General features: G+C 42.3%; 1 pseudogene across 1 annotated transcript in view; it reads left to right on the top strand.

The window, feature by feature from the left end:
• The first annotated feature begins 5,348 nt into the window (after window positions 1-5,348).
• LOC307195472 (large ribosomal subunit protein eL6-like) overlaps window positions 5,349-26,061 on the top strand; it is a 76,028-nt pseudogene continuing 55,315 nt past the window's right edge. The window contains exon 1 of the transcript in view: window positions 5,349-6,070. The product of the transcript in view is annotated as a large ribosomal subunit protein eL6-like (transcript). The remainder of the gene's footprint in view (window positions 6,071-26,061) is intronic.

A 26,061-nucleotide genomic window follows, 5' to 3' on the forward strand; every position in this document is an offset into this window, starting at 1 on the left:
AGCTCACTGCAAATCTCCTACTCCTAGCACAGAATAGTCTCTTCAATTCCAACAAGGGACATCAAGAAAAAAAAGAATCTTTCCTTTGGTGTCAGGAGACTGGGAAGGCAGAACATAAGGCAGAAAATTCTAGATGGACTCAGAGTCTTCCTAGAGAAGATTGTATTGGACTGTCCCCTAAATCAGTGGTTTCAAAACTTGAATCATAATCACCTGGACAGCTTGTCAAAGCACAGATGTCTGAGCCTGACCCCCAGAGTTTCTGATTCAGTAGGTCTGGGATCGAACCAGAGAATTTGCATTTCTAACAAGTTTCCAGGTGATACTGATGCTGCTGGTCTGGGGACCACAACCTTGAGAACCACTGCACTAAACATTTGAGTCACCTCTTAAACACACAAACATAAGAGAAGTAGCCTCCCCCTGGGCTGGGGGAGGAGAGGCACTCTTCCTAAACCCCTACAGAGCAAGAGCTCACTGCTGGGAAGGGAGTGGGGAAACTTGCCTGAGGGTTCAAGAGCCTGTGGGAAACAAGAAATCAGAAAAATGAAAATTCCAATCCCTTCTGCATTGAGGCTGAAGGCTACTAGAGCCACTCTGATAACTTAAGACAGTTCAAATTATAATAATTGTTCAAGAAAAGGACATCAAGGGGCCTTGTGGTGGAAGTGCCTACCCAGCAGTCATTCACTGGGCACAGGGAAGAGCTCCAAACATAGGTCTGTCCAGTTAGTGTGCACACACACCCAACCCACAAAGATTGGCTCAGAGCTGCCTAATGAGAGTCAGCACCAAACAACTGTGGGATCACAGACCCTCTTTTTTTCCTCTGGGGTTGCCAAACTGATAGGCAATAAGTCTGGGGCTTCTGGTGGCCATTGCCCCAGAGGGAAGAGTGTGGCAGAGAATGACACCAACACTGAAGAAAACTCAGGCAAGAAAGGACAGGGACAGACTCCTGATAACATTGTCTGAATCTAGCAGGGCCTGAAGTTCAATATCCTTGAACTTGAGCTGAATTTCTGTCACTTGCAACTGAAAGAGTCTTGACCGATGGAATTCTACTAGCAAATCAACACGTTGCTCTGGCCTAGGATGTTTAAGTAACCATCTGTTCTAGCAGTTTCTCTGGAGATAGACAGAACTTCCAGGCCTACAGCTTTCCCAGCCCCTCTGGGATTCTACTGATAAAATTTTTTCTAACAAATCACTGCTTTAGCATAGCACTTAGCCTCATCACTGCTTACTTGCCTTCATTCTCTCCTCTGTGAGCTCCCTGAATATATACTCTTTATAACAGTTTTCTTGGTTCCCAGGCAAAGCAGCTGGCTTACAGGTACTCAATCTGCAAACAGCATTTAAATGAAAAAATAACAAATTTGGGTCAGATTCGTTTGACGAATGAAAGAAAAAAAGGAGAGGAGGACAAAGCACGCTTGAAGAAATACTAGACTAAAACCGGTAATAACTCACAAAGGTGAGCTCCTAAAGTCAGGTAAACCTTCACTCGACTCCAGAATATTTCTAACTGAATCCCAACTCCCACTAACAGCTTCAGCATTTTTCTTTTCTTTGAAAAAACTATTATGGAGGAGGGGGTGCCAGAGAATGACAATTGAAACGGTGACTCCCACACAAGTCAGCTTCCTCTTCCCCAAATCAGTTTCCAGAAACTCTGCCACATCATTCACCGAGAACCCCCCGGCTTCCAACTCAAAGGAAAGTCTCAGACGTCTCGGGCACAGACAACAGCAGCCCTCCTTTGGTGGCTTTCAACGATAAACAGCTTCCTGCCAGCGCTCACCAACCCTGAACTCGTGGAAAAGAATTACTACAGAACCCAGGAAAGTGTTGGAAGCGTACCCGGCACAGGGTTTGTCACTCGCATCTCATATGAAACGTGCCTTTTGCCTCCTAAGGGAGTCTATCGGAATCCCTGGGCACAGCTGTGGTCACGGACGCTCCATCCAACAACTGGACCCGAGAAGTGACCCATCTTTCTGACATCAAGAGACCTGCCGTGGAAGAAAAACAGAAACGGCACAGATGGAGCTGCCTTTTCAAATCCTTGTGAATGTCATGAGATTAGCAGCTTTCCTCTGAGTCGGCCTCAAAGACTTCCTTTACAATTGTTCATAAGCTAGCTCAGGGATAGGCAGTGAAATTCACTCAAATAAAAACATAACCTCAAACATCCAAAACAGCTGGTGGAAATTGTGACTGTGTTAGAGGAGCAGACTTATCTAGCTGAGTCAAAACAAGTGTGAGTGCTTCAAACAGGCAGGAGATCAGAAACAAAATTAGGTGTTTATTGAGTGCTGTCCTTCTTGATTTTTTTCCCTCCCTTGCCGGACGTGAGTCTCCACTTTAGCTTCATCCTGACAAGGAATAAAATCCTTTATGATATCAGAATTGACATTTTTGGAAATTTATTTTAAAGTAACTTTTTTCTAATTATAAAAGTAGTACATGGTCTTCGGAGAACATTTAGGAAACACAGAAAAACCACAAATCAGAAAATAAAAATCATCTGTAATCACATTGCTACTCTCCGTTTTGTTCTTTTTTGACTTTGGTTTTTCATACACATGCATACACCACGTAATGTTAAATATGTATTTAAATATATATAATCATTATTAAAATGACTCCTTTTGATCCTGATTTTTCATCTAGTCCATTATGACCATTTCCCCAAGTCACTGATATATTCTTTCACACGTATTTATGCCTGCGTATGAACACCATAAATTACTGAGCTAATGCCAATTGTAGACATTTAGGGTACTTCCAATTCCACGCTATTGTAAACAGTGCTGTGGAGAGTATCCTTGTTGATAAATCTTTGCACACATTCATACTTAGAAAACTTACTTTCTCTTTCAGGGCACTGCAATTCAGGATGTAAAAGGGATGGTAATTGGCACTGAAGGAGTGTAGCCCCTTCCTCCCTGTGAGTTTCTGCCGATTGTTTCTTTTGCATATTTTCAGACAAGTTAGCTACTTTTAGAACCTGTAGGCCTTCCTGGTCTCGTGGAAGCCTTGTTTTCAGTCAGGTTAATGGTCTCTCCAGTTTGCAGTGCAGAAGCATCGAAATAACTGTTTCTTAAACGTATGGCAAGAAATGAAGACAAATAAACATTAGAAAAGACTACTAACGTTATTAGGAAAAAGAAAATAGAGAAAAGTAATTCCATCAAAAGAGGTTATCAGACTGATTAGACTGGGCTACTCAAAACTTTGTCTTCCAGAAAACTCTCAAATGTAGATGATTTGTAGCAGGTTTTACAACAGAAGAGAACTAGCTAAAATTTTGCACTTTCTTATTTTTCCTATTTTCTAATCACAAGAGTGAAATGAAACATTCCTAAGGAGAAGACTCTTAACTGGCATTATTACCTCTCATTTGAGATTTACTGCCAACATCGAACAACAATTGCTTCTGTATTGGCACAAGCCATTCAGTCACTCACCATTGGGGGATGAATCACTCCCCGTGAAAAATCATTCCAGAATTTGGATAACAGAGAAGTTTGCCTCCAGCCAAAAGCTTGACAAATGCTGGCAAAATTTAGGAAAATCATTATCATGAAAGGCTGCCATGGTTTCAAAGAGCATCTCTTAGTATTTACTGCACTCTATGACCTCTAAAAAAAAGCGCAAGCAACTTCGTGCACACACACAGCCCCTGCCAGTTTCACTTAAAAGTCTCATTCTCTTCATCACCACTGAGTGGAATTAAAAACAGTTGGTCAAGCTCCACTAATCGACAGCTGCTTGCAATTAGATGAAGCATTTAGAGCCATTCTCTTAACTACCTTCCCCACTGCCTAAGCATTCAGCATGAGCAATACACCGTGATAATTTGCCAGAATGTTTAACTTATCTCCATCTCTAGTGGTTTCTATACCTTCCTTATTTTCTCCAGTCTTCCCACACACTGTCTGACTCTTCCAGTTCCTCTTGTTAAATTAGGGGTATACAGAGAAGAGATTATACAAAACCAGGTCGAGCTGCTTTGTGCTAAGATGGAAAATTCTACCCAGGCAACTATTAGAGGGCAGAGTGAGTCTTGATGTTTCTCAAAGAGAAGAGAAAAGACGCCCTTTTTCCTCTTTTTTTTTTTTTAAACAATGAACTGGAAAGTTCACTGTAATTTTTCTCATCAAGGATGCTGATGAAAAATAACAGTGCCTGGGCTTTTGTAAGCTCTTCCCAATTCTCCATTAATTTTGGAGTAGGGAGAAGACGCACAGATCACTTTATTCCATTTTTTCCTTTACAAACTGGGCATTAAGAGTCGAGATGCTTTCCCCAAGATCCCAGAAAAAAGTGGCAGAGCATGGCCCTAATCCAACTCCGTGACTCTCAGTCAGTCCAGATGGCTTTCTGCTCCTTCAGCTCCCTTGGCTAAAGAGAAAGTCTTCCAACTCTTCTAGGAGGCAGGGGTCAGCACGGCTACACCACTTGCCCAGTCCAAGGGGTAGAGCAGCTGTCCTCCCAAACCTCTCCAGCCAGGAACCCACTCTGGGGCTTAAAGCAGAAAAAAAACCACCACCAACAACAACAGAGATGATATGGCTTCACCTGTGCAATCACCCCTCTCACTCCCCCACCTAAATAAGAACCTCACAAACTTAACTACATTCAGGGCCACATAACCATGTGTTTTCTCTGTCTCACGCTCCCTGATGCTGATCGCCATCCCATACTCACCTGACCTGTTGTGTGGTAAAGGGGGCAGGAGGGGAATGCAGGGGATATTGGAGGAAGGGAGGGGAGAAGAAGCGAGAGAGACGTAGGGCAATCAGCAGAAGGGAGCAGTTACCCACCCAAAATTCAAGAAGCGGAGTGAGAGTCGAGACCAGAATGGGAGCTCTCATGCCCCAGACTGCAGGCCCACAGCCCTGGCTTTTCCTATCTCTGCTCTTCTAGAGGCTAATCCCCTTTTTTCCAGAAACCTCCTCCCCACATGCCCAGACAGTCATGGAATCTTCCTTCTGTATCTGAGGCCAATTCACTCCTATTTAACTCATTAAATATGAGTTAATATTTAATTAATTCATATTAAACTCATTAATTCATTCATATTAAACTCATGTTTCCATTATACTTACAGCAGAGAGTTATCCTTATATTTTTTCTGCTTCAAAGTCTTTCTGTTGACCCTTTTATGTTCTGTTTTATATAGATAGATAGATAGATTCCTGTTACATATAGAAAGTTAGATAAAGATATATAAATAGAGATATAAAGAGAGATTGAGATAAATTTTTTAAAGTTTTTCGGTGGCCATAAATGTTCTAAGTGTCAAAACATACTATTCTGGCTCTTTCCCATCTTGCAAGATGGTGGATGAAAAAACAGAGAAGCTGGATATAAGGAGAAGAAACCTGAAGCCAAGAAGGCTGATGCCAGGGCAAGGTTAAGAAGCGTAACCTCAAGGCCAAAAAAACACCTCAGAAGGGGAAACCCCACCACAACCAAAACCCCATCCTAGTCAGCGGAATTGGAAGCTTTTCCCCATCTGCTATGTGTTCCAGCAAGGCCATGGCGAAGAGGAAGTCACCTGCAGCTACATTTAAGGTTGAAAAGAAAGAGACATTTCTTGCTTGGGGGTGACAGAAATGGTGGGACCTGAGTGGATAAGCGTCACAGAATGCCTGGATACTGTTCTACTGAAGATGTGCCTTGAAAGCTCTCGAGCCACCAAAGAAAACCCTTCCGTCAGATGTAAGGAAGCTGCGAGCTAGCATCACTCCCAGCACCGTTGGGAGCAACCTCACTGGGTGCCACAGAGGCATGGCGGTGGTTTTCCTGAAGCAGCTGAGCGGTAGCACGCTGCTTGTGACTGGACCTCTCGTCCTCAATCGAGTTCCTCTGCTAGAACACACCAGAAATTTGTCATCTCCACCAAAACTGGTAAGTGGTGTGGAAATCCCAAAACATCTCCCTGAGGGTTATTTCAGGAAGAAGAAGCTTCGTAAAGCCCAGACACCAGGAAGGTAAGACCTTCGACGCAGAGAAAGGGAAATCCAAGCTTACAGAGCAGAGCAAGATTGACCTGAGAGTCCTGGACTCAAAAACTCTGCGAAGGGGCTTCCCTGGTGGCGCAGTGGTTGAGAGTCCGCCTGCCGATGCAGGGGACACGGGTTCGTGCCCCAGTCTGGGAAGATCCCACATTCCATGGAGCGGCTGGGCCCGTGAGCCATGGCCGCTGAGCCTGCGCGTCCGGAGCCTGTGCTCCGCAATGGGAGAGGCCACAACAGTGAGTGGCCTGCGTACCGCAAAAAAAAAAAAAAAAAAAAAAAAAAAACTCTGCGAAGAAATCAAAGTTGTTCCTCAGCTCTAGGGCTACCTCTATTCTGTTTTCTCTCACAAATTGGTGTTCTAAATTTCTTACAAAGAACCTAATTAAATAACTGATACATTTCCCCCCAAAATATAATTCTGGTTGGTGTAGGTATTACGTTTATCACAAGTATAAAGCTAGTCAACATAATTATAAATTGTGTAGATAATTATTAAATATATACAATGTATCAGAAATGAATCTCTTAATGAATTCAATGACCCTGTTTTGTATCCCAATTAATTCATGTATCTATGATTTGATAGTACTTAATGCTAAATTATGACAGTTTTCAGAGTCGATTCTTTTTCTAATTTTTCATTTTTAGAGAGGTAAGAGAAACTGCTTGTTTTATCCACCTAAATAAATAGAGGAAAGGAAAGTTTTGTTACAGCAATGACACTAAATGCTAGTCTCCTTTCCAGTTATACGTCAAAATAACAAAGTGATCCATCATCAAAAATAATTTTTAATGCCCTGCCGCTGACAGCTTACTTAGGGCCTCCTTCAATTTTGCTGAAAGCCGAGAACCAGAGACCAATTGCCTCGAGAACAGATTTTGTTTTTATTCCACATAAGAGTCTTTTACTTTTTCAACACCAAGGTTTTTTGAGGTCTTTTATTTTTTTGAGTTTTCTAATTGAGTTATTTTATCTTTTTCAGTTATATTTTGAGTTATTCCTTGTTTTATCCCCCAAGTGATTTTTACACCCTAGGACAAGGTACCCTAGCAAGATTCACTAGGAGATAAGTTTGCCTTTATTCATAAAGAGGTAGAAAAGGTAAATAAGTACTACCAAAATACTGGCCATTGGGTTGATCCATTTTAGGAGAGCACAAAGGAAGATGATTCTCTTAACAGTACATGTGCCCGCATACCCCTTAGAAAGTCTTGATGCTATCCAGGAATGTGCGCATCCCAATTTGAATGTCACTCGACTAAAGACCCCACATGATCTAGTCCCTACCCACTTTCCAGTCTCTATTCAAATCCTTCTCTTGCTCATGTTTTTAGTTCCTCTGGTTTATTGATGTGATATTCCTGCTGCCTGAAAGCTATTTTCTCAGACATCATCTCTGACTATCCAATATATAATAGGTTTCCCAGTTTCTCTCTCTCTCTCATAGTTCTCTTTCCTAACATTTAATCACAAACTGCCGTCAGATATTTATTTGTAGTTATTTAAGTAGCCCGCTAGACCAGTGCCTAATGTGGTCCCCTACCAGAACCTTTAGCATTAATTGAGAACTGGATAGAAATGCAAATTCCCAGTCCCCACCCCAGACGCAATGAATGAGAAACTCTGAAGCCATCTGTATTTTATTAAGTCTTCCAGGTATTTCTGATGCTGCTAAAGTTTGAGAACCACTGTACTGGGTCATAATCCCCATGAAGAAAGAGCCTATGACAGTTTTCTTCATCACTATATACCCAGGCCTTTGCCCAGTGTCTGGAACATAAGAGATGCTCCATAAATACATATTGTTGAATAAACTCAAATAAGACAAAAGCTTGCCCCCAATAAGAAATACATTTATTAAATATATGGAAATAGGGACTTCCCTGGTGGCACAGTAGTTAAGAATCTGCCTGCCAGGGCTTCCCTGGTGGCGCAGTGGTTGAGAGTCCGCCTGCCAATGCAGGGGACATGGGTTTGTGCCCCGGTCCGGGAAGATCCCACATGCCGCAGAGTGGCTGGGTCCGTGAGCCATGGCTGCTGGGCCTGCGCGTCCGGAGCCTGTGCTCTGCAACAGGAGAGGCCACAACAGTGAGAGGCCCGTGTAACGCAAAAAAAAAAAAAAAAATGACTCTGCCTGCCAATGCAGGGAACACGGGTTCGAGCCCTGGTCCGGGTAGATCCCGCATGCCACGGAGCAACTAAGCCCGTGAGCAACAACTACTGAGCCTGCGCTCTAGAGCCTGCAAGCCACAACTGCTGAGCCCACATGCCACAACTACTGAAGCCCGCATGCCTAGAGCCCGTGCTCCACAACAAGAGAAGCCACCGCAATGAGAACCCTGCACACCACAACGAAGAGTAGCTCCCGCTCGTTGCAGCTAGAGAAAGCCTGTGCGCAGCAACGAAGACCCAACACAGCCCAAAATAAATAAATAAATATTTTAACATATATATATATGGAAATATATACACACACACACACATATATATGTATATATGTGTGTGTGTGTGTGTGTGTATATATATATATATATATATATACACATTTCACAAAATAATACCTTTACTACATGCCATGGACTCCAAACATTCTCTATCCTATTTGTTTTATTTATTTTCCTCCTTTTTTTTCTGGTAAGAGGACCCCCAAATTTATTTCATCCTCTGCTAATGGGTCTTATGTGCAGTTTGAAAACCCTAGTCACTAAGGCTGTTCTAAAGAAACCCACACTTACGGCCTTGTTCCTCTTTTAATCTGGAATTCCCTTCCCTCCCATCTCCTCACACCCAAGTCGCACTGATTCTTCAAGGCCCACCTGTCAGAGTGGATTTCTCTGTTGTGAAGGTAATCTTTCCCTCTTTTAAATTCCCACCATATTTTCTCTGCACTCAGCTTATGTCTTTTCTTACTTGTTTCTTTTAATATACTGTTTATGGAGTATCACTTTTCCTATTAAAGTTCATCCTTCAGAGCAGAATCTATATCTGATTCATCTTTGGACTCTTCCCAGCATTTAGCATATAAATTCCAATGTTTCCTAAGTAAACTAGACCTTCAAGGTTCCAGGGCAAAATATTTCTAATAGAAGTAGGATTTCAATGGGTGGCTGAGAGAGGGAGGGCAGGTGAGAAAAAAGGAAGCATATGGGCAAAGTGCCCGTGACAGAAAAGGAAGGCACACGCAGGGTGTGTTATGTGTGTCGTGGAGCAAAGGCGGGAAAGGCGGGTGTGGTCAGACGGCAGAGCAGACTTTTCTGCAAGGAAAGGAGAACCATCACAGGTCTATGGCTGTTTTCTGTTTTTCTGCTTTTAAATGACAATTTTGGTGGCAAGATGTAAGCGATATAAGGGTGCAGAGGCTATGAACATGTGCCTCTCGGACCTCCTGCATATTCCAGCACATTCAGCGGCCCCCAGCTGCTGCCCCTGTGGACCCACCACCGTGTTCATGCTGAGGACACTATTTCCCGGCTGCCCCCAGCCAATCACTGGAGGAAGTAGCACTGACCCTTTCCTGTGAGACACGGGACTCCTTCGACTTTGGCTCAAGGACTCCCACTACTTGGGCGCAATTCTTTGAAAACAACTCACTGCAGTGTGAGCCTTCCCATGCCGTCTCCTCCTTTCTTCCAGCCAGATCTGCACTGCAGGGTGACATTCTCCCCACCATCCCTGCCTCCTCACGTTAATCCTTCCCAAGCATTTCCCCTAAAATATCTCCTACACTGCTAATCCTGTCTTGGTGGCCACTTCTCTGGGGATATGAACCAACTGCAGAGGCGGAGATAAGATCAGAAAGGAGGTAAGAGGCAAAGAGGTAAGATGGACATGCCTGGGCATTAAAATACACATATGCCTGAAAATATACCTACGTGTTCATTAATGTATACATACAGATACTGAACTACAATAGACACTCAAACTTACTGAAATTACCAAAACTGAAGGAAGGAAGAGTTCACCTAGGAAGCCACTGTTAGGAAAAAAAAGGCAGATCTTTCATCAAACCGCATTTCTGAGTAGGCATAAATCTATCTAAGGTCAGATAACACGAGACAATCTTTCACAAAATGTGAGATGCCCTTCTGACCAGAACTCTCTCGCCCTATCACATGCTGCCAGAGAAGATTGGACCACAAAATACAAGCAGATGTCAACACTTTCACCTTCCACTTTCTAAATATCGCTGATTGGGCCAAGTTTCATTTCACTTATTGGGCCACTTTCCATGTTAGGGGAGAAGGGTTGAGAAAGGGCGGAAGAAAGCATTAGGATTCAAGTTTCATATCTGCTAAAGTAAACTGATGTTGCTTACTGCTGGGTTTCAAGAGAAAAGCTTCCCTAAATGAGGCAACAGTTGTTCAGAGGAACACATAGACTTGAGGTAGGCAAATGTTTTCTGTAAAGGGCCAGATAGTAAATATTTTTGCTTCTATGGGTCATGAGGTCTCTGCTGCACCTACTACTCTGCTGTTACAGCCCCAAAGCAGCCATTGACAATACAGAAATCACCGTGTGGCTGCATTCCAATAAAACTTTATTTACAAAAACAGACAGTGGGCCAGATTTGGCCCATGGACCATCATTTGCCAACCCCTGATATAGAGCACTAGGACTGTTTCCCCAAAATACCCTCTTCTGGTTTGGATGTGGATACTCCACCTGCTTTCTAATCTTTTATCTACTTACTACAAAAGGCACACAATTAAAATCTAGTTGAAAATGATCAGCTATATTAAACACCAATGCTAATAAGGGAAATGACTATGAAACAAGCTCTGGCCTGGAGGAAAGGAGGCAAAATCGTCATCAGACTTCAACCTGAAGTTACTTTTATCTACCGGACCATTGGTTCTCAAAGCATGGTCCTTTTTGTTTTGTTTTGTTTTGGTTTTTTGTTTGTTTGTTTTTGCAGTACACGGGCCTCTCACTGTTGTGGCCTCTACCGTTGCGGAGCACAGGCTCCGGATGCGCAGGCTCAGCGGCCATGGCTCACGGGCCCAGCCGCTCCGCGGCATGTGGGATCTTCCCAGACCAGGGCACGAACCCGTGTCCCCTGCATCGGCAGGCGGACTCTCAACCACTGCGCCACCAGGGAAGCCCCAAAGTGTGGTCCTTGTACCAACAGTACCAGCTGTGCCAGGGAAAGTGTTAGAAGTAAAAAATTCCTGAGCCCTGTCCCAGACCTACTGAATCAGAATATATGAGTGGGATCCAATGTTTTAACAAGCCCTCCAAGTTATTCCGATGCAAGGTCAAGCTTGAGAAGCATGGAGCTATGTCTGAAGCTGCCTGTGCCTCAAATTCTCCAGCAGCAAAGTAAGGATGTTGAAATCTTGTTATTTTCCCCTATCGCTAAGGTCACAGAGATTGCCAGGACCTGGCTGATACACACTTAAAGTGGTTCACTGAAGCCTATTAGTGTTTAAGTCAAAATACATGTTTTTTTCTTCTTCTTTGAATTTGGATCATCTGCCATTTAGAAGAAAAGATGATTCAGTTCTAAATCAAGTATATATTCGTAAAGATTTTCTTCAGCTTGATTTGTATATTGATCAATAGAGTCCCTAGAATTGTAGAGATAAGATATATAACTTGTAATGGGGATCAGAACCCATTGGCCGAAGCCAAGATTTGTGTACCACAGGTGTGTGGAATTAGGTAATACCCAAACCCTTCCTAAGTACCTCTTTGCAGCCCTAACTTACATGGGGACCAAGAAGAATCCTGGGGGAAATCTCAAGCCTATCTATGACTGGGCATCGGATATTCAGAGACCTATCTGGGAGACTTGGTGGGGTACACGGGGAATGGAAATGAAGAATGAGAGGGGAACAGAAGCCAGATTTCAAGTCTCCCCCTTCCCCACTTGCACACACACACCAAAGTAAAACTGACCATTACTAATGGAAAGTCATCTGACCAACTGGATATGGCCCTTTAGAATGCCCCTTGGAGCCTAAACAGCTGAGCAGAGTCAGGTTCTGGGTGCGGCATGGCGTATGAGCGATCTCCCCGCAGCTCTCCTAGAGGCACACGTGCACTTAGGGATACACAGTGCCTGGGTTCACTAGGCTTGTACATGGAAAAGGCAGGCTCACTAGGGGACTTCCCTGGCGGTCCAGTGGTTAAGACTCTGTGCTTCCACTGCAGGGGGCACAGCTTCTATCCACACACGCCATGCAGCCAATAATAATAACTAAAATTAAAAACTTTATAAAAGCTCAATAAGTTCTATAATGTTCCAAGTTCTATAATGTTCCATGGGTCCGAGAGATTCGATCCCTGGTCGGGGAACTAAGATCTGGGCAGCCAAAAAAATAAGTAAAAAGTTTTAAAAAGCAGGCTCACTGGGCTTCCCTGGTGGCGCAGTGGTTGAGAATCCGCCTGCCGATGCAGGGGACACGGGTTCGAGCCCTGGTCTGGGAAGATCCCACATGCCGCGGAGCAACTGGGCCCGTAAGCCACAACTACTGAGCCTGCGCATCTGGAGCCTGTGCTCCACAACGGGAGAGCCCGCGATAGTGAGAAGCCCGCGCACCGCAATGAAGAGTGGCCCCCGCTTGCCACGCTAGAGAAAGCCGTCGCACAGAAACGAAGACCCAACACAGCAAAAATAAATAAATAAATTAATTAAAAAAAAAAAAAAAGCAGGCTCACTAAGTTCTATAATGAGGCACTGGCAGCACAGCAGAGGCCAGGAGTTTTGCAGTCAGGAGCACCACAAGAGCTTTTATTAGGCACCTTTTGGGGACTTCCTCAACACCTGTAGAAGTCTATGCGAGGTCCTGGAGTTCCCAAGTGAGCCAGCTGGAGCCTGGATGCAGCAAGATTCTGGTAACCATGTTAATGTAGTTTCATGGTACCCATAAGATGGTGAGGCTGGGGGATATCTGACACCCTTTGGGTCCTGTATCAGATACACTCTGCCTCACCTTTCATTTATTCCAACAGTCGCTACAGTGACTGGTTTTGCACAGACTCCAACAAGCCTCACCCAGGTGTAACCCAAAGGGCCTCTACTCCAGCAAGCCTCTTGCCTCCCACCCCGGGGCTTCTCTGTTGAGACTGGGGAGAGGGGCAATTAATATGCACGGGGTGAAGCTTTGACCAGTGGGGATAGGAACTCATCAGTGAATATTTCCATCCGCTTCCCACCACCACCACCAAATGGAAGGCTCTGAAACCCATTTCATTCAGCTCATCAGGAAGACCTGGGGAATCAAGTAACCAGTCGCCCACCGTTGTGGTTGACTCTGTACAGCAGGCTTGTTTCGGGTCTCCCACTTTCTTTGCTTTGCAACCCTGTCCATTCCTGGTGATTCCTGGATCACACTCCCCACATGAATATTCGCACTTGAACCTATGGTTCAGCCTCTCCTTTCTGAGGAGTCCAGGCTAAGACAGGAATGTTTCATTTTCACGTGACTTAAAAGTAATAATACATTTGTGGTCAGTATAGGGCTTGTCGATCTTTCAAGACAAACAAATGGTACTATTTTCTATGATTTACAATAGTGTAATAATTTCATTACATTCCTCTAGCAAATATATATTGAATAATCCTCATCTATTTCCTTAGATTCCTAATCTTGCATTTCCAATGTACAACGTACAGTGAGCCTTCCCATGCCGTCTCCTCCTTTCTTCCAGCCAGATCTGCACTGCAGGGTGATGTTCTCCCCACCACCCCTGCCTCCTTTTTTTAAAAAAGCTAAATATAACCACAGGCCAGGACTCTAAGAATTCATTAAACAATACTCTAGTGACCTGAAACAGCAGTATCAAACAAGTTGTGAAACAGACTCAAGATAGATGATGAGAAGAAATATAAGCAGAAAGAAGACACAAAAATGACAGTCTTAGTTTCAGCAAAGATAATGAGCAACTGAAGACTCCCCTTCTGCAGCTACAATGCTGCAGAAATCATTTCTAAAAACCAAGGGTAAAATCATCATTTTCTAAAAACCAAGGGTAAAAATGTCTTCACTCATATTTAATTTCCTAGTCTAGCCTGCCCCTCCCTCACACCACCCCCATCCTCCCACTAAGGGACTTTTGCTTCTCTGAACTGGCGGTTGCCGCTTTATTCTGTTTTCTGTTTCAGGCTTTAAAACTCTCAAAGATCATTTAGATTGCAGGCAAAATTCAAGGAGAATACTTTTATTAAGGGACAGAAAATAAAGCAAATGCAGCTAAGATTTTCAAAATAATCCGTAGGTTAAAACACTTCAATACTTATTTAAAAAACAAATTCTTGGAACATGAAGGTTGAGGATAGGGAGAAATTCCCATTTTAGATACTCTTTAATCCAAAATGGAAAAGGATGCAGGTGTGGATTGATTTTTCCACCTGTGGTTATCAATTTTAATGTCTTGGGCATCAGTGGAAAAATAACCTTCCTTCTTTGTCATAGCTGGCACATGGAGCACCTCACAGATCGCCTCAAAGACCCCTAATGCTGCCGGGCACCCCATACCATCAACCTTCAATCCTCTGCTGCCTCTGCCCAAGACCTCACCAGGTGCGAATCAGTTTTAATTCCAGAAAATATTCTTCTGGAATAATTCTTCTTCAAAGATAAAACTTTAAGTGCTATTAAACATACCCCTCGGGACTTTTGTCATCATTAGGACAAATTCTCAACCCTTGAAGCTCTCAGGGATTGCATCCCTAAGGATAGCGTAGGCTGGCCATCTGGTCCTTTGGCCTTGAACAACCTTGTTTTGATGACATCGCATTTTGATCACAGTGATGCAATCACCCTATAAAAAAGTACCACTTTGATATTATTTCAATAAAAGGATCAAATAATTTACTGAATAAATGATTTTGTTGAACTCAAGTTACATGAACACTTCTTTCAAACTCACCTTCTCTGCCCTCACAAATGTCTCTAGTAGTAACCCAGGACCCACACAGATGTGCTAGGGAAGGAAACCTCAGCTCATTGGATTTTTCCCAGCAAAATGAAATGGCCAAAATAAATAAACCACCTACATAATCAAAAGAACACATAATACTATATTTCTCAGCTCTCAAACGTGGCTATGTTCTGGCTAACAAAATATAAACATTATAAATGTTTCCATTTTTTCCTAAGTTTATCTATAAATACAATACGATCCCCATAAAATTCCTTCATTTTTTTTCCCCTAGAGCTAGACAAATTGATTATAAAATTATTGGTTCTTCTGGGACAGGTCATTAAAAGAAGCTTTTATCCCTTTCCTCCTTCCTACTGTTAAAAGTGAGACGGCTGAAGCTGCAGCAGCATCTCAGGCCATGAGAGGTCTTGCAGATGAATGCCACATGCTAGGATGGTGGACCAGAAAGACAGAAAGAGCTTAAGCAACTGATGATATTAGAACCACCATACCAACAGTGAACTCCTACATTCAACCTTCTTTTACCAGAGAAAACAAATTCTTTTCAAACACATTAAGCCACTCTGCTGGGTTTTTATTAACTTTAGCTAAACCTAGTTCTACCCGATACAATATACCATTGGCCAAGCAGCCAGCTGGTAGCACACATGATTCAAAATAAGTTCAGCGTTTCTGATGTCCCCCACAAAATAATAAGATGTAATGATAAATGGATAGAGGAATGGAGAGAGGTAGATAGATACACGATAAAGTAAATGTGGCAAAATACTAATGTAGAATATAGATGGTGGGTATACGCGCGTTCACTATATAATTCCTTCAACAATTCATAATAAAATGCTGAAGATCCTACTGACAAGCCATCAGTACCATTTATTATGCTTTTAAAAGATATCCCTCGTAAGGAGGAGTTTTGTAGCTTCTTTTCTCTCACGAACAAGGCCCCTTCTCTTCCTGTTCTATAAACACTATTGTGGCCTTAAAGTCTTAAAAAATAGAACTGGAAGTACTGCCAATGGGACAAACTGGGTGCAAGTAAAAATTTTAAAGGCTGTATAAACAGAAATCCATCTGGAAACATGTTTTCTCCATCAGCACAGTAAAAGCTAGAACAGAATTTCCTGATATAGATGTACTGTTTGACTCTCTGCAGATCCCACTGGGTACAAGAGAGAGGCCTCTTGCTCTTTAATTTAAAAGTAACTTTCACTCATAAAACGAGGCTAAGAATGTTAGAATTTCAACTCAGCTGAGCTCAGCACTGGGCAACATCCTTTTCTTCGCCTGTTAACTGTCCCTTCTCTTTCCCCATCATCACAGGGACATGACTAAGGAGATAGAATTTCAGCTTGGTCTTCCGATCAACTTGAAGCATTTCTGTTGAGAGAGTAACAACTGTGGTGTTGGATCTTTTCCCATTGGTCTGTATTCTAAGCAAAGCAAGATTGGAAATGACTGCTGAACAATTCCTGGCAAGAATTCTAAAGTTTGCAGAAGCATTGCCTGCAAACTGTCAATATAGAAGAAAAAGTCTTTTCCTATTCTCCAAGATGCAGTAAAAATAGTAAGAATGTGAATCGGGGTTGCTGAAAACAATGCCAAAACACTGATTTGGACTATCATGTTTACTAAAAGAATCTATTCATTGGGACTAAAATGCCTTCAGAAAACGGTACAAATTTAATTCCAGAGAATTTAGCTCAGAACTCATCCAACGGTATTCATTTATTATATTTATTGAGGGATATGAGAATAGACACTGAGCAAACTGAAGAACATAGATTCACATTGTAATCCCATAGAGTCACTTGTTTATGACTTACTGAAAATTTCTGCTTTCAAATCAACATTTTCCAAATTTGATCTCATCTCAGAAAGAATGCTCTTACAAAGCCTGGAGAAAACATCCTTAGCTGTGTTTAAATTATTCAGGGATGAAAAAGAATACAATTTACAGATATACTTAATTTTGGTAGAAAATCACCCACACTACATGGCGTTTTATAGCATGGTCTTCTGGGAGAGAAACAAAGGCTGGAGAAGTTAAGACATTATAGACATTGTCAATATAAGGCAGAATATTAAGCACTTTACATGGCTTATCACCCCTGATCCTCACAAAATCTTGTAAGACAGGGATGGTTATTCTTCCCATTTTATAGATGAAGAAACAGAGGCTTAGAAATGTTTACCCAAGGTCACCTCTCAGTAAGTGGTGGAGCCAACAATGGGACCCAAGTCTGTCTGATGCCAGAGTCTGGTTTCTTAACCGTCATCTGGTATTGCTGTGACCCTTGAAAGTCAAGTGTCCCACAGAACACTCAGTGAAAGAGGGAGGGAGGAGGAGGGAAAAAGGAAGGAGGGACGAAGGGAGGGAGGAAGAGAAAAATCTGTCTAACATATAGGTTGGGAATATTGTAAAAGAAGCATTTAGAGGTTACAGATACGAAGTATTTCACATCAAATCTGGATGATTTCTTTGCTTCTTGCTTACTTTTTCATTCTTCATTTCCTCCTTGTTTCATTTCTTCTGGTAAAATTTTTTTAAAAAGAGGAGCAGTACTTATATCTTAATCAATTGTGAAATTGATTCATTGTAAACTACCTCTTCCTCCCTTCCATTTTGTCCAAATATTTATTAAACACCACTGTGTGCCAGACCCTGTCATTTCTATTCTACCTTCACTATAAAATAAATCCAATTTAATTTGCTTTTATTAATTAAGAGGAAAAAATATTTTAATTCTTGACACAGACTAAGACCATGAGGCACTAAACCAAAAGGCAACAAACGAACCGTCAGAATATTAAAAGTGTTGACATGAAAGAACTGGATGAAGCCTCATGTTCATCAACCAGACCAGATGTCCAGCTTGAGTGACTACTTTCCATGACCTTCACCATGAAAGACATGCAACCACTACTGATATTAAGGCCACTTGAGAAGGGCATTTTGTGGGAAGGAAAACAGATAAAGAGAGTGGATAGGAACCAGAGAACCAATGACCGTAGATGAGAAGAATTGAGAATACCTCATTTTCACTTTGTTTATGGCCTGGTGGCTCTGTGAGTTATGAGAAAATAGTCAAAACCTTGTCTATCCTGTTCACCATTGTAGACACAGCACTTGGCACTCTACGAGGAATACAGTAGGCACTCAATTTTAAAAATTGGTTAAATAGACAAATTAGTTTATGAATAAGCCAGAAAATGACAAAGAAGCAGTGACTCTGATAAACAACAAGGTCCTACTGTATAGCCCAGGGAACTATATTCAATATTCTATATCCAATTTCCATAATGGAAAAAAATATAAAAAAGAATGTATATATATATATATGTATAACTGAATCACTGTGCTGTACAGTAGAAATTAACACAACATTGTAAATCAACTATACTTCAATTAAGTAAATAAATAAAAGCAGTAACTTTATTGTCTCTGTTATTTGACACAAAAGGAAGAGCCATTCATCCAGAAAATGTTGACGTCTCTATATCCAATTTATGTACATCCAGAAATCTCTGACAGCCTAGAAAATCTATTATGAATCTGTATCTCACAGTAACCACACCACAGTAATCTATAACTCTAATATAAGATACAGTCATAGATAAGAGATATAGAAAGGCAGCACATGGAGGGAATGACTCACTTCCTTACTTCTAAACCTGTTTGGTTTCATAAAGAGATTTAGTAATCCTCAAGATATGTCATAACCCTGAGGGAACCTTCCTCTTGGAAAGATCACCTTGTTGGTTTCTGTTAAATGACCCCATCGACCACTGCCTTCCAAGCACCCTGAATCAAGAAATGATTGTGAAATGTGGGGAAATCTCATTTAGCTCAAATCATAAGGCCCTAAAGCCCTCACCAATAGTCACTGATATTTAGTATGATCAAGTGTAATAGGGAAAGCAAATATTCTGCTCAGTTTTCCTCACTGATGTCACCTGTTTCTCTTCCTACCTCAACCTAAGGGGGTCTTATTTAATAGAGTCGTAATAGTTCAGTGTAAAAAAAAAATTAGAACACGTCAAAATGACAATGTATTTCAGTAGTCATTTTTATTCAAGCTTTTTGAGTCCCTCAGCACACATTTGTTCCCTGTCTTAACATCAATCCTCAGTAGCCATTGAGAGTAATCGCCCTGGAGCCACTCTGTCACAACTAGAGAAAAGTCAAGATATGACCCAAAGGAGCAAAAGAAGAGCAAGGCTCAACGGAAGTGAGAAAGCACATCTGAAAGGGACACAGAGTAGAGGAAGCTGGCATGGAACCCAGGGTCCCTGAGAAAAACAAATGGACTAGCAGAGCTAAAATGGGTTAAAAAGAATTTGAGTCTTGATGTGGTGATAACAGAGAATACTACTACCCAGATAAAACATGAAGAAAGCGGTATATAGATGCATAAGAGAAAAAAAGGAAGCAAAGAGACAAATTAAATACAGTGTCAGAGTAATCCAAACTTAGGTGATGGAGACCTTGGCTAGAGCTGTGGTCACAGAAAAGTCAAGAAGGGACCAGATTAAAGGCTCACCAGACTGTGTGTCCTTGTTGCTGCATGTTTCTGGCACCACCATGCACAACACATTTATGGTGAATGAGTGGAAGGAAGAATGAGAAGAAGAAGAAAAGTGAGAGGCTCAGTAGCTATAGGATGGCTCTAAGTATTTGCTTCAAAGGATAAGAAAAGGAGAAGTACCTGTGACAAGTTAGAGAAGCATAGCACTTGGCCATGGGATTGGTGTTAACAGTGGGAACTCCAAGTGGAGCTGCCCAACACGCAGTCAGCAATATGGAAATTCAGGCCATGGCAGAATCAGGACTGGAGATGGAAGTTTAGAGGTGCGATCTAATGGCTGGCAAGTAAGCGAGATCATAAGAGAGAAGCCGAGGAAAAGGAGCAGAGCTTCAGGTACATTCGGAAAGGGAACTAACAAAGGGGACTGAGAAGAAAAAGCCAGAAAAAAAAAAAAAGAACTAAGAAGATGTCATTTCACGATTTTGGTGGAGAAAGTTTCAAGGAATGGTTTGTGGCGTAATGAGGACTCAGACCTGAGGGTGTGGGACGCTGAACCCGAGCCCTGCCTCTGCCAGAAGCCTACTTTGTGACCTGGGGCAAATGTCCAAACCTGCGCGGCCTCCATGTCATAATCTGCAAATGGTCTCTGGGGGTTATGCCAGTTTTCAGGTTCCCTGGACTTCTGAGGACTAAAGGTGTCAGAGATCAGGACGGATGAAATGAGGAAAAGAGAGCGGTAATCAAATCAAAGCAAAAGTGTCTCTATTAAGGGCAGAAACCAACAGGCAAGGACTGAGAAGAAAAGAACAGATAGGACTTCAAGACTCTGCAAACAAATACACATGCCCAAAAAAGCAGCAAGGTTGGGCTTCCCTGGTGGCGCAGTGGTTGAGAGTCCGTCTGCCGATGCAGGGGACACGGGTTCGTGCCCCAGTCCAGGAAGATCTCACATGCCGCCGAGCGGCTGGGCCCGTGAGCCATGGCCGCTGGGTCTGCGCGTCCGGAGCCTGTGCTCCGCAACGGGAGAGGCCACAACAGTGAAAGGCCCGCGTACCGCTAAAAAAAGCAGCAAGGTCAAAGGGAGATTTGTTTTGATGATAGGAGAGGCTACAGTTTGTTGAAGGCAAGGAGAAGAGAGATTAAAGGCGAAAATTTGAGACAAGGTCATAGAAAAGATGAGGAAGAATGGGATCCAAAGTATAAATAGAGAAAAATGAAAGAAGGTTTTTGTTCCTGGGGTGCGAAGGAGAATGATGCCATATAAGTACTATGAGGGCAAAATTTTTGGAACAGAGACTATTTATACCTAGAGCTGAGTCTCTTTACAACATAGTCGAAAAAGGAGGCAAATCTTTGTACTAGTTACCTTTTGCACTATTACAAATTAGCCCAAAACCTGTGGTTTAAAACAACAAAAATTATAGTTGATAAGAGGCAGGAATCCAGAAACATCTCGGCTTGGTTGTTATGGCTCAGGCTGTCTCATGAGACATGTAGTCGTGATGTTTGCCTGGGCTGCAATCATCTGAAGATTTGACTGGGCTGGAAAATCCACTTCTGAGATGGCTAACTCACATGGTTGTTGGCTGGAGGCTTCAGTTCCTTGTCACGTGTACTTTTCTCATGCCATGTCACCTGACTTCCCCCCAGAGCACGTGATACAACAGAGTAACCAACATGGATGTTGCAATGTCTTTTATGACCTTGTCTCCGAAGTGACACAGTCACTTCTAACATATTCTATTCATTAGAAAAGAGTTACTGGGACTTCTCTGGTGGTCCAGTGGTTAAGAATCCACCTTGTAATGCAGGGGACACAGGTTTGATCCCTGGTCGGGGAACTAGGATCCCATATGCCGCAGGGCAACTAAGCCCGCACGCCACAACGAGAGAGCCTGTGTGCTGCAACTACAGAGCCCATGGGCTCTGGAGCCCATGCGCCACAGCTACAGAAGCCCACATGCTCTGGAGCCTGTGCACCATAACTACTGAGCCCGCAAGCCACAACTAGAGAGAAGCCCACACACCACAACTAGAGAGGAACCCACTCACCACAACGAAAGATCCTGTGTGCAACAGCTAAGACCCAATGCAGCCAAAAAACAAATAAATAAATAATTTTTTTTTAAAAAAAAGAAAAGAGTTACTAAGTCCAGCTCACTCTCAAGGGAAGGGGAATTAGGCTCCACCTCTTGAAGGGAGGAGTATAAATCACTTGTGGACAAGTTTTAAAGCCACCACAGTCTTCAAAGTCCATGTGGATTAGGAGGAGGATTGGCAATTTAAAAAACAGTAGCTGTGAAATACCCGTAGAAGGGGTATTCTAGGGCTTATTTAGTGTAGATTAAAAGGTTCCCAAGAAGGTTACACTAACGCTACAACAACAACAAATTGGCCTTTTACAAAGAGTAAAAATAATGACATGACTTTATACCAGGAAGAGCGCTATGGTTATCAGGCAGAGTAAAAGCCCAAAAGGAACCCATTAAAGGTCATCAAGGGTAAGAAACTAAAACCACACCAGATACACCGACACACTGGTCCTCTCTAGAGTTAGGGAGGAAACACTGATGCATGCACAAGATCTGGCCATGGCTATGCTCACTGCAGTGGTCAACAAACTCCAATTTGGGCCCTTACCCAAGTGGGTAGGAAAGTTCCTGGGCTGTTTGCCTCAGTGCTCTCAGTTTCACTGAATTAATTATCCCCTGAAAGCAATTTAGAGCAAGAATCATGTTGTTACTATTATTGTTGTTGTTTATTTTAGTATCCCCAATGTTAATGTAACATCTGGAGGAAGAAAAGCATAGAGAACACATAAATATCTATTTGATGAAAAGACGTGTGGATGGATGGATAGATGGATGGATGAAACTAGTTCAAATAGAGAAGCCAGTGTATGTTATTTCCCTTTATGCACTTCGAATGCTTAGATTTTAATGGGACAAGAAGGTACTGAACTCATTTCTTCTTAAACTTGGAAATATTGGTAGTTTACAAAGGATCATATAGCACACCATGTGGTAGGCAAATATGCATTCTAATATAGGAAACAATTAGCAAATGTATTAAGGGTGATATTATGTTGAATAATTAACAAAGTTATTTGTTTAGTTTTTTTCTTGTTTTTTTGTTTTCTTTTGTTTTTGCCGTTTGGCTGCATTGGGTCTTCGTTACTGCATGCAGGCTTTCTCCAGTTGTGGCGAGCAGGGACTACTCTTCGTTGCGGTGCGCAGGCTTCTCATTGTGGTGGCTTCTCTTGTTGCAGAGCACGGGCTCTAGGCGCACAGGCTTCAGTAGTTGTGGCTCATGGGCTCTGAGCGCAGACTCAGTAGTTGTGGTGCACGGGCTTAGTTGCTCCACAGCATGTGGGATCTTCCCAGACCGGGGCTCGGACCTGTGTTCCCTGCATTGACAGGCGGATTCTTAACCACTGCACCACCAGGGAAGCCCCTTTGTGTATTTTTTAATTGAATGATTTATTTATCTTTAATTTTCTTCTGCCTGTCACTACTATTTAATGATAAATGTGTACAATAGATATGCTTGAACTTAACATATTTTCAAAAAGAAGGAATACAGGCTCAATTAAAACTTCCTTAATCTAATTATTTTTAAGGTTATCTATCTTACTTTAATTAAAACCTGATTTAAAACACATGTTTATCAAAAATAAATACATAAACAAGAAAACCAGTTAGAATACTAGCTAAATTCTTCCCAATTACAGATAGCTCAGGTGTGTATTTTGACACATAAGAAATATTATTTCTCCCTTTTCATAAAAATATAATAAACTTATATCATCATAAGCATATATTTAATTTTGTTGAGGATCTGTTGTAAATAAATTGGATATTGTACTGGAAATAAAGAGCATATGAATGTCTTCATCTGGGTAAAAAACATAGAAATAACTGTTTGGTGGATAGCTAAAAGAGTTGTTCAGATACATTTTTAACATGGCTATAACTTTTCTGCACATTTTAGTGTATAATGTAGAACGACATTAAGTTAAATAAGATTAAAAGCAAGTGGGATGTTTGTTGCTTGTTTTAGTATTAACTTTATTGTACCGTTATTCTAACTTAATATTATACTCGTGTTTGAAACTTATTATACACATGGAAATGTATAATGTATCACATAATGAAATATGAAATGTATATAAATGGGAATTATGTAGGGTGGTGTAAATATCAACATGTCAAATGGTCTTAAGAAAGAAATGCATGCTCTGCTCTGAACTTTTATAGAAAACGATTTAATTTTCTACTTGTATACAAATCAACTTCAATCATTTCTAAACACTAGGAAATGAAATGTTGTATTCTTTATAATGGAAGGGGGGAAGAGTTAAAGCTTGAAGAAATTTGAATAAAAATTCATCTCCTAGACGCTTCTAAGTAATTCCTCAAAGTGGCAAACGGTGAAATAGAAGGAAAGTATACTACCTGCTCACTATGAGCAAGAATGGGCTGACAGGGCTTCCCTGGTGGCGCAGTGGTTGAGAGTCCGCCTGCCGATGCAGGGGACACGGGTTCGTGCCCTGGTCTGGGAAGATCCCACATGCCGCGGAGCGGCTGGGCCTGTGAGCCATGGCCGCTGAGCCTGCGCGTCCGGAGCCTGTGCTCCGCAACGGGAGAGGCCACAACAGTGAGAATAGAATGGGCTGACAACTGTGACTGTTTCCATAAGTGGGCACTGATTTCATTGGATTTCTCTAGTAAATATCAGACATCCTAACAAAAACACCAGGGTATAATAAGCAACTCTAAATCCATTCCCAAGGCCTACAACATGAGCAAGGATCCAGAGACTTCAGGTCCTGGCCCTACTTCGAGACAGCCAGGGAGAAATTCCCCACGCCCACGGTGTTAGTGTCTGGGTATCTGATGGCGGAAGTGGGGATTACATTCAGTGGTGTGCTGGAGTCAGATCTACAGTCTCTCAAGAGCCAACCGTGTGTGTGTACCTCTTCCCAACTCCACATTCAGGGATGCTGTACTGGTAGCTTGACATGGGCCATGTGGGAATATTTATACCACAAAAGTTGGTAAACCCTACAAATCAGGGCTTTTTATCCAGAGAGCCAGCTGTTGAACATTTATAGGCATTCCACTGATTGATCACAAGTCAATACGTCCCTACAGAAAAGCCAGTGAGCAGTGCTTGTGCCACAGCTCCCCAGTGCAGTGATCCTGGGAAGATTACCTTCTTCAATTCCCAAGTCTCCAGTAGATGTCAACTCCCTTGTGAAAACACATTAGGCTATAACTATGAATTAATCTAAATGTCTGAGTTATTGACTGTGCTGATCCCATTGTCAAAGTCAATAAAATGTCACTGGATTCAAATTTTCAGTCCTTAGCAGCAGAGAGACAGAAAAGTATAAGATGTGACTGTCCCACACAGTACCTAGAATTACTTTACTTTCCATCAATGTTTATTGAAATGAATTGCCCAGACAATAGCAGTTATCTATGAAAGAGAATGAAAAAGAAGTAAGTAGCATGGGATGAAAATAGAGGAAGAGATGACAACTAACAACCCAGGGGCACCGGTTGCATCCGCTGGGATGTACATTCCTAAAGACCCCATTCCAGACTATAGTTTGAAACAGATGGCCTGACTCCTTTCCATTCCGTTTCTCTAAGCTGGCACTAACAGTAAAGATGACTGTACTTGGTAAATTCATTTCCCCTCCCGATCTGCTCTCCACCTCTCTTCACCCTGCTCTGTGCCCCAGGAATTGACCGTAGACTGCATCAGTTAAGGCTCCCTTGTCATCTGGCTCCAGGAAAGGCAAGTGGGGAGGAGAGGGAGATCAGAGCCTTTCGCCCCAGTTCTTTTCCTCCACCAAAAGGTGGCTGCATCCCTCCACCAAGGATCACAGCTCTTGTCGGGCAGCCCCTCCTTGAAGGTCCCCAATTCCAGTTCCAAAACCCCATCCTTCCATTGCCCCTTTAAGCCTTGGGTGAAAGCAATGCCCCACCGAGACAGTTCCAGCATACTGTACCATCGCTTGTGGGCTGCCTGACACCTCGCCAAGAGCTTCTAGTTGTCCATTTATTACATTCTCTTCCTATTACTCAATTTGAGCAGACCGTCTATTTCCTGCTGGGACCCTGACTGATACAACAGCGTTGGAAAATCTAGAAAAACCACTAAACATCACCAGATTATTGCCTTCCCTAATGCCTCTGATGCCCTCCACATGACTCTGTGCTGCACAAAACTCTCGTGCTTTCAGACTCATCTAAAATATCATGCAAACAATTCACAAGAGCTCAGGGAGCCCCTGTCCCACACCCAGCACCATCCCGGACACTGTGTCCCAGGTTACCTACAAGGGGATCAAAGTGGTCAACTTTTTTGCCAAGGGGGATGAGGTGTAGGGGAGGGATGGATTGGGAGTTTGGGATTAACAGATGCAAACTATTTTATATAGACTGGATAACCAACAAGTTCCTACTGTATAGCACAGGGAACTATATTCCATACCCCATGATACACCATAATGGAAAAGAATATGAAAAATAATGTACATATATGTATAACTGAATCACTTTGCTGTACAGCAGAAATTAACACGTTGTAAATCAACTATACT

This window comes from Stenella coeruleoalba (genome assembly GCF_951394435.1).
Source record: "Stenella coeruleoalba genome assembly, chromosome: 12".
Classification (NCBI taxonomy): domain Eukaryota; kingdom Metazoa; phylum Chordata; class Mammalia; order Artiodactyla; family Delphinidae; genus Stenella; species Stenella coeruleoalba.